Source organism: Furipterus horrens, unplaced genomic scaffold, assembly GCF_987537825.1.
Source record: "Furipterus horrens unplaced genomic scaffold, mFurHor1.1.pri manual_scaffold_4, whole genome shotgun sequence".
Taxonomy (NCBI): Eukaryota; Metazoa; Chordata; class Mammalia; order Chiroptera; family Furipteridae; genus Furipterus; species Furipterus horrens.
The window spans coordinates 56,925,852-56,935,967 of record NW_028327174.1 but is presented as its reverse complement, the minus strand read 5'-3'; positions in this window follow the sequence as shown (position 1 = coordinate 56,935,967).

Below are 10,116 nucleotides of genomic sequence, written 5' to 3'. Positions count from 1 at the left end.
TTAAATCCTATGTGTACTGCTGTGGTTTGCTTTTAGTTTTTCAGGGACATTTTTAGTGCTACCCTTTATGATGTGCCAGGAGTAAATTTGACACCAGATGGCTTTTTTTTTTTTTTTTTTTCAAATATAAAAGAAGACAAAAGGAGGGAGAAAAATATTTTCCAACTGGCAGTGCTGACAGCATTTTGGAAGAAAATCTAGGGAGGCAAAGAGGAGCTGTTTCATCCTGATTCTTCCTCCTCCCGCACACTCTGCCACCCTACCCTCCACCATAAATGGGGTAGATCATAAGGGTGCTTTTTATAGACCAGGCAAAGGGAACATCATCACAGGAAACTCTACACTGAGCCAGTACTTGTTTTTTCTTCTCTGGCTCTCACAGAGGAATGGCCCCTGAGCCACAGGGTAATGGGTTCCAACTATAGGAAAGGCTCTGGCTAAAGGCTGACTCTAGCAAATCAAAAGCTAGAGCTCCCTGCCTGGGGAACATTGAGAAAAATAGCCAAAATGGCAGTCTCTTCTGGAATTCCTCTTCTCTTGGATCCCAACTGCCTCTCCGCCTGCAGGGAGGAGAGGGAACTGGTCCTTGCTCAGAATGGCCTGTAACTCAGTTCCCAATGTTGTGGCAAGAAAAAGGGAAATTCCTAGAATGAGCCAATTTGGCAGTGTGTACAGTGGTGTCAACCAGGGATGCTGAAGTCAGACGACTTGGGTTCAAATATTGGCTGCACCACCTACTCTTTGAGTAAGGCAAGTGACTTTACCTTTCTGTGTCTCAGTTTCTTCAACTGTAAATGGGGATAAAGTCCCCTCCTTGTAGGACTATTGTATGGATTTAATAAGATAATACAAGAAAAATGTTAGGGGTCTGCCTTTTTAGCAGACCAACAAAGTAAGCATTCAATATTTGCTACAGTATCCTCCAAATGAGGATGTTTTGCTGGGCAGGACCTTGACAAGCCTCACTGTGGCACTGTCCCCTCTGGGCAAAGGAGTCTCAGTCCAAATGACTGGTCCTCTCTCCTCCTCCTCCGTCAAATCGCAGGGAGATTGGCAGAAGGCGGTACAGGATGAGTAGGAACCATGTGTCAAGATCCAATGTGATGAAGCACTCCCAAAGAGATCTGGGGGGGCTAGTAAGAAATAGCCTGCCATAACCCTGAAGGAAGAAGGGGCTAGTGGCCAAAGAAAGGAGAACTGTTGGTGCTAGGTTGAGAGGCTGTGGCTGATGCAGTAGATAGTGAGAGACTTGCAATAGCTGCCTGTGGTATATAACTCTATTGGGTGTCCTTGATTTTCTGCTGATAAATTGTTTTCTAATTGCTTGAGATGCAGTGTTCTTGAATCCTTGCTCAGCAAGCTCCTATAGACCAGGTCTTGTCTTTCTGTTGTGGTATCCACCCCACACAGACTCACAGCAGAAGCTACATAAAACACAAATACTCTGTAAGTGCTTATTGATTTGGTTGATCTGTTTGTTATGGGCTGAATATTGGTGTTCCCCCCAAATTCATATGTTGAGATCCTAATCTCCAATGGGATGGTATTCAGAGATGAGGTCTTTGGAAGGTGATTGTGTTATGGGACCCACAGATGGGATTAGTGCCCCTTATTAAAGAGACCCCATAGAGCTCTCTGTCCCCTTCTGCCAAGTGAGGACACAGCTAGAAGACAGCCAGATCCTCACAGACACTGAATCTGCCAGTACCTTGATTTTGGACTTCCAAGTCTCCAGAACTGTGAGAAATAAATTTCTGTTGTTTATAAGTCACCTAACGTATGCTATTCTGCTATAGTAGCCTGTTAAAAATAGGGGAACGTGTTGAAACTCCAGACTAGATGGGCAGAGAGACAGGAGGCAGCCGGCACTCAGGGACCAGGCGATCATCTGCTGGCCCTAAGTGTCCTTCTTTCAACCCTCAGGCTCTCCCTCCAAATACTCCATTCAAATGACACCTAGGTTCCCAGCCTGTGCTACCACAGGGGAGGTGATGTCCACACCAGACTGGGGCAAATACAGGTCTCCAGCTACTCTCTCACTCCTGGCCTGCATGAGCCTCCAAGCCAAACCCTGCGACCGCCTCTTTCCCCTTCTGGATTGGGCAGTGGACTCCCAGCCAGGACATAGCCAACTGCTATCCTAAGACATTTTCTGAAATCTCCATTTAGTTCTTCATGTGACTGGCTTATTCCCTCCCTTTGGGTGTCCGCTTGAGAGGAAACTTTCTTGACCACCTTCTATCAAAATTAACCACTCTCTCCCCTAAAATTACCTTCCATTATCTTATCCTGTTTATTTTGTTACTTACATGCTCATTGTTTCTCTACCCACCCAGATTGAAGGTTCCATAAGAGCAGGGATCCTGTCTTTTGCTCATCACTCTCTCCTAGACCCTATCATGGCTCCTGATATTCAGTGTCTGCTTAATGAGCAGTGGCCTCCTCCCTCAGTTATTGCCCTTCTTTCAAGCATTTTCAGTCCATTCTTACCTATTAGACACTCCTTGTGTCTTCAAAAGATGCGTCAGCTTCCTTTATATTGAAAACTTATTAATCCTGCCCTTTAACCATGAGCTTATTTTCCCCTCCTTTGCCCCACCAAGTACCCGGGAAAGATGCCCACATTAAGTGTCAGTTGGGACATTTTGCTTGAAAGCAACAGGAAACCAACTAAAAGTGGCTTAAACAATGAGCAAGTATATCATTTTTCAGTGGCAGAGAGGGTTAATTCCACCTTCAATAACATCAGGGCTCCAGTCAGTTTCTCTGTGATTCTGTCCAGATCCCTGACCTACTGGGCTTCCCCTTATGTCTCATTTGCCAGGGTTGCATCACATACCTGGGTCTAACCACTCACTGGCAAAGAGACAGAAGCACCTGATTGGCTGCTTAGACTTATCAACGTTTATGTCCTGTGGCTAAAAAGGGGCTCCTTCCCTGGGTACAGGGCACGTAAATCCAGGAACAAAATTGAGGCTTACCAGCACAGAAAAAAAAGGCAGGGAGTGGCTGCTGAATCTTTGAGCTGCCCAATAACCTTCCAACAAATTGTTTTTCTGCTTAAGTTAGCCAGAGTTGGTTTCTGTGGTCTGTAACCACAGAATTCTGGCTGAGGCAGCTCTGGGGCTCCTCAGTGAGGAGTGACAGGAGCAGCATTCATGGCCAGAAGGAGTGATGTCAGCACACACCCATGAAATAGAACAGAACAGCCATACAGATGCAGACATGAAATAGCCCTAGACCCAGGAAAAAGTCTTCTGGGTTCTGAGAGCCAGATTAGAGGCCGTATATTTCAGGTGACTTTACTATGACTATACCCCCAGGCTATGTAACGTGGAGAAGGTGAGTCACATGGATATTCATATAGAAGTGCACAGAAGTGACCATCCTCCCTTTTAAAAATTCTCTCCTTCCTTGGTGTCCAAGGGGCCATCCATGTAGATGGCTGGCCTCTCACACTCACTGCCTTGTCTTCAGATGTGAGCAGTTATGCAGCCATTTTCCTCCCAAATCATCTCTCCCCCACCTCAGGGGCCTGCTGCTTTGTGGTTCTGCACTTGAGCAGCTTTCCCAGCTCTGGACCCAAGACTCCATCATCACCACCCTCAGACCTTCCTTCTCTGACCTCAAACTCCTTTCCTTCCTCTTCTTGGCTCCCCACTTCCACTAAGCCTGCTTTGAAGAACGTGATCCAGTCCCTGATCATATCAACATCCGATTAGTGGTTAATATTGTCTTATCCTCTTCTGCCTGATGGTGAATGGCCTGCCCCAATGCCAGCCACTTTGCTGCCCCTCCCTCTGGTTCTGGAATGCCCCCACCCCTCTCACTCATTCCCTCTGAACTAAGGGTTACTCCCCCAACACACCGTCACACCTTACCCACCACCACTGCTTACTACCTCCAGCCCTGTTCCCCACTGTTCTCATTTTCTCATCTCAACTAGGCTTTACTGGGACCTAGTACTAATCCTTGTCACCTCTGGGGGGCGGCGGAAGGGTCCTAATCAAGTTCTCTCAGTAGCTCTTATAAGCTCTGGAAGCTTCTCTCCTCCACCTGCTCCCCTTCCTCCTACAGATAACCTAATCCTTCGTCAGCAGGATCAGGAGTGTTGAGCACAGACATCACTACTGTCCACCTCAAGAACAGTAAAGCCCTTTTTGTCCCTTTTCTATCAAGAAGTCATCCTCAAATGACAATAAGAAACAGAAACCCAAACTCCAGCTTCAACTAAACTAGGAGACACTTTGGACCCTGAACCACATCATATAAAAACAGAAAGTGGATGGGAGAGTGGCCAATGACTAGGAGAGGCAGGTCCCAAACATCCAGAAGTGTACATCCGCAAGAAGCAAGCTGACTCTTCCCTCAGAAGCCCAGAGCAGCTCAGGAACTGGAAGTGGAGAAGGCAGGGGTCTAAAAACTGAGGAATTGTTCAAAGGTCTATTTAAAGGGTAATTAAATAGTCAGGAAACCCAGCTGTTCTCAGCACAATCAAGTGACTTATTGTGTCCCCCTCCCCACTCATGCGGGAGACAGAAAGATCGATTCTGGAGACACTGAAACAGAGAGATTCTGGACTTTGTAGAGAGGGTGGGGGTGGAGAAAAAGGATGGGATCAAAAACGGAGTGAATCTCCATTACTTAGCCTGAATCTTGTTCCTCAGCCCGCTTGCCACACATCTCTCACCACTCCTACACGCACCCAGCTCTGGGACTCTGAGCAGGTGGGCTTATAACATTCAAGTGGGAGGGTCAACACTAGAGGATACTTTTTGGAAAAAAAAACAAAACAAAACAAAAAACTGTGCCATTTGATGCTGACAGTTGGGGCTCCCCAGTGAAAGAGTCCAGCCAGCCACGTAATTGCCCTACCATGAACCCACATTGAGAGCTTCCAACTGGCTCTCTAGTGCCTCCTTCTCCAGTATGAATGGACAGCCAGGAAGAGCAGACATCTGAGGAAAGTCTCTAACACGATAACAAAACAAACAAACAAACAAACAGAAAACATTAAGTCAGAGGAAACAGGAACAATATAGGAGAAGATTTCAAATTAATATCCTCTCACAGATAAGACACTGCAAGAATCCAGAGAACAAAAACATGAAACCATTTTTATTTTATTATTTTTTAAGATTTTATTTATTTATTTTTTTAGAGAGGGGAAGGGAGGGAGAAAGAGAGAGAGAAATGTTGATGCAAGAGAGAAACATTGATCAATCGCCCTCAAACATGCCCAACCAGAGCTGACCCACAACACAGGCATGTGCCCTGAACCAGAAATCAAACCAGTGACCTTGCACTTTGCAAGATGATGCCCAACCAATTGAGCCACACCAGTCAGGGCAAAACCATTTTTAAAAGAAAAAAAAAAAAAACAAAAAAACAGGGAACATGAAAGCACTATTGAAAAAAAATTTTTTTAAAGCTATCATAACAACATAGTAAGTGGACTGGGATATAACATTAAGGAAATCTTAATTAAGATTAAGAAAACAGAAGAAAGAGACGGTCAACAGAAAAATGATAAAAGAATTAAAGATCGATCCAAGAGGTCCAGTATTCCAAATAATAGGAGTTGCAGAAATTCCAAAGAGATAATTTTTAGAAGTTCCCAGAACAAAAGGACCTAAATTGTTAGAATGAAGGTTTTTGGAATTTAGCATGAATCAGAATACCTGGAAGGCTTGTTTAACACACATTACTGGGCCCTATCATCAGTTTCTGATTCAGTAGATGTGGGAGGGGACCCTGTATTTGCATTGCTAATGTTTCCCCACAGATGATGTTGATGGTGCTAGTCCAGGTACTATACTTTGAAAAACACAGACTAAAAAGGACTATCAACTGCCTAGAAAAGTGAATGAATAATGACCCATGCCAACATACTATGACATTTCAATATATCAGGGAGAAAAGAGAAAATCCTTAAAGTGGGGGTGAGGTTGGGAGAGGTGAATTCAAAGTCTCAGGAATCAAACTAGCATGAGACTCCCCAACTGCAAAATTAGAAGCTGAAAAACAAAAGAGCAATATCTTCAAAATTCTGAAGAAAAAGAATTTTCAACCTAAAATTCTATACCCACCCAAAACTATTTTTCATTGGTGAGGGTGAGATGGAGACATTGTAGATGTGCAAAAAATCTCTTAAGTGTGAACTCCCAAGCACAGTTTCTCAGGAAGTTACTGGAGGATGTGCTTCATCCAAACAAGGGAGTAAACTGAGAAAAAGGAAGACCCTAGGTCCCCAAAAGAGGGAAGGGCAAAGGGAATTCTTAATTACTGGCAATGGTAGATCTGAGGGTAACAAGTGTGCTGCTCCAGAGAAAAGCATCCCAGGGCAAATGTCTCCAAGGAAAACCAAAACAGAACTGCTAAGATTATGTGACAGGTTTGGCCACATGCATAGTCGTACTAAGAAGGCAGTTTTACAGAACTGTTGAAAGGTGTGGGAAAATGGAGCCAGGATTCAAAGAAAACCAAGCAAATAAAAAATGAAGCAATTAGCCTTGGCCAGGTGGTTTAGTTAATCAGAGCATTGTCCCATACACCAAAAAGGTTCGATACCCGGTCAGGGCACATGCCTAGGCTGCAGATTCTATCCCTGGTCAAGGCACATATTGGAGGCAACCAAACGATATTTCTCTCTCTCTCTCTCTAAAATTAATTTTTTTATAAAAACATATCCCTGGATGAGGATTTAAAAAAATGAGGCAATTTACCCAGGAAAAACAAAAAAGTGTACAAGAAAAGAAATATAAACAGAGCACACAACAGAAAGTTATATTAGAAAAAGAAATGTAACCAGACTACTTGCCTCAAAAATAAACAATATTTTCAAAGTCAATAATGGAGTCACAGACACACAGTTAACTACAAATTATATAAACAAAATGGGGATGGGAGAGAAGAAGCAAGTAAAATAATCAAAATTGTCATCTACCAAAACAAGCCAAGAAATTAGATAGATGAATCCAATATGGCAGTACATATATCATTTAGAAATATGGAAGGAAATACCAGCAGAAGCAGCAGAGTGGTCACCCCTGGGGAGCAGGATAAAGATTGGGAGAAAGGCCAGGGGGACTTCTGTGTTTGTTACAAGCCCTTCAGAATGACCTGATTTTTAACCTATGTGTATATACTATCTTGATAAAAATAAATATTAATTTATAAAGCATCTATCAAAGGAGGCGTCACATCCTCCACTACAGGATGCGGAACTCAAAGGAGCAGGGGGTTTCTCCACTCTCATCCCCTCCTGGCTGGGCATCACTCATCAGCTCAGCCTGCTTCCTTTCCCAGATACAATCTCTCCATCTCCTCCTGTTCCATCAGTCATGACAAGATGGCTGTACTCTAGCCCTACTGAACTGTCAGTTTCCAGATCGGCTTCTGGGACTTTGCATGCACTATGCCCTCTATCTGGAAGGTTACTCTTTCCTACTCCACTCTCACCACAACAGATTAATGATGGTTTATACAGTAGGTCTTACCATAAATAGCACTTCCTCCATAGCCATCCTCCTCCCCAACCTGATCAGGACAAAAGTGCACCTTCTCTGTACTTCCATACAACTGTGCTTCCCAATGTTGCTCTTAACACACTGTCTGTACTGTAAATGCCCCTCACTTGTTTGACTTGTCCACTAGACTATAAGCTCTATGAGGGCAGGAACCCTGTCTTTCTCAGTCTAACCTCAGGACGAGGCCTGGTGCATGGTAAAATAGTCAATAATCATGCAAATGGCTAAATATAGGACTCACACTTAGTAAGGTCTCAAAAAATACTAGAGTGAGTGAATTAATGATTCACAAAAAATTCAGACCTCTGCCTCCATCCAAAATGTGCTTCCCCTCTGCCATCTCCATTCTGTCTACTCTCTGTCCTACAAGGTCATAGTTGTCAGGCAAGCTGGCAATGGTCAGTGCCTCAACTATAGTCTACTCACTCCTGCCTTGATCCCATAAAGAAGCCAGGGCCCCTTCCTGTGATCAGCTCCAGTTTAGGGTTGTCCGTCTGTGTCCACACCAGAATAAAGTGAGCAGGTTAGTGACTATATGTCTGCCCAGGCAGAAAGGAAATCAACCCCTTCTCAGTTTCCCTGGCCAGGCCCAAAGTACAGCTCTCAGAGGTCTGGGACCCAGGCTAAATAGAGGCCACACGGTTAGCTCTTGTTTTGACCTGCCTAACAAGGTTAGATCTTGGCCTAAACTGAGCAACTGGCTCTACCCAGTTTTATCACCTCCCTGTCCATTTTGCAGGCCAAGAACTGAGATTCTAGCTCTTCAAGCTGGCAAGCCTTGGTGACTCCTGGCCTGAGTCTTCCCCTGGAAAGGCAAGCGGCCCTTGCCTGGGGTGCAGGAAGGACCGGAGGTAAGAAGCCTGAGTTCTCGGCCAGAGCCAGACACACACTGGGCCCCGGAGGGTAAAAACCCACCGTACAACTCCCAGAGCTCTAGGAACCCAAACGACTCTGGCCTCCGCGAGGCCCGGGGAGAAGGGACCAGAATCTGCATCACTGGAAAACTCTTAAGTCGCCAGGCTGGGTCAGGGGCTGCCTGCCGCCCCACCCCCACAGCGCCACCAAACCTCAAAGGGCCGCCCGCGGTTTGGAATGCAACGACCTAAGCCATGCCCTCAGAGGGGCCAGCTGAACCGCGGGGAGGGCGGGTGGCGCCGCACCCGGGCCGGGAGGGCTGGGGGTGGGGGTGGGGGAAGGGCGCAGGAGGGGCCCTTCTCTCCTTTCCCCACCGCTGGGGCCAGCTTAGCGAGGGAAGGAGGTTTGGCTAGGTCCCGGGAACCTGTAAATACCCGCCGAGAAACTCGATCTGCTCCTCTAGCTTCCCTATTTAGGAGAAGGGCCGCAGGCAGGCGATTAGTGGCTGCTAGGGGCGCGGGTCACGTGACCGCCCAGGACCAGGCGGGGGGAGGGGGAGGCTGTGCTCCCGAGGAACCAGGATCAAGGGAGACCCGAGTCCTAGTGAGGCCGGTGGGCTACTGCTCCAGATAGTTCCATTTGCCCTTATCTTACACTGACGGGCACTGTTCGTGGGGTGAGAGGTCGAGGGTGTGCCCTGCCGCAGAGACATCCACCCTACGCGCCCTTTCTAAACTAGGTGAGGTCTGTCGGTTTCACAAAGCCCGGTTTGTGGTAGATAGGATTGGACTCATGTACCTGTGGCATTGGTCAGGCTGCTCCATGTCTGGGACTCCCCCGTCCTAGGTGGTGGAGAAAGTGCCTAGGAGGCCAGCATTCCGCCTTCCAGCCTCCCTGCCTCAAGTGGCCTATGTCAGCCGTGCCCAGAGAGGAAGATGCTTGCTGGGACTGGTTTCCAACGGAGCCTACTGTGTGCCAGGCTCTGTCAGAGGCATGAGGGTTGTGTAAGAAAAGAAGACAGTCCTTGCCCTCAAGGACCTGACATTGGAGTGGGGCGAACAGTCAAGTAAACCAGAATGGAAATACAGGAGCACAGGGGAGCATCTAAGTCAGGCTGGAACCTGGGAGGATATGAGGAAGAGGTGGCACCTGAATTGTGTGAGAGAAACATCCATCAGGTTGCCTCCTGCACGTCCCCAACTGGCGACCTGTCCCACAACCCAGGCATGTGCCTGCCCTGATCAGGACCTTTCCGTTCACAGGCTCACCTCTCAACCCACTGAGCCACACCAGCCAAGTGTATTTTAAAGGGTAAGGAGTCATCACACTGGGAGTAGGGTATGCATCCCAGCAGAGAACTGCCTGTGTAAAAAATATGGAGGCACAGGGCATCAAAGATTCCCAGCTGCTTAGTTCCTCTAGACAGAAGGTGTAAAGTGTGGGGTAGTGGTAGGACATGGAGCATGTAAGCCAACAGGAGCAAGAGCTGGCACCTGAGCTTGGTCCCTAAAATCCTAGGGGGACTGCTGAATCATTACCTATAGGCACGATCAGATTTGTACCTCCTAGGAGAGCTGGGGATGGCTTTGGATTTGAGACCTAGGGAAGGAAAGGAGTTGATAAGGAGCCTGTGGCCAGCCTCCCCTGAGATAGCACAGTGGAAATGGAAAGAATTAAATTGCCATACAAGTATCTTCAGGACAGATTGGGGTAGTTCTGAATGGACAGAAAG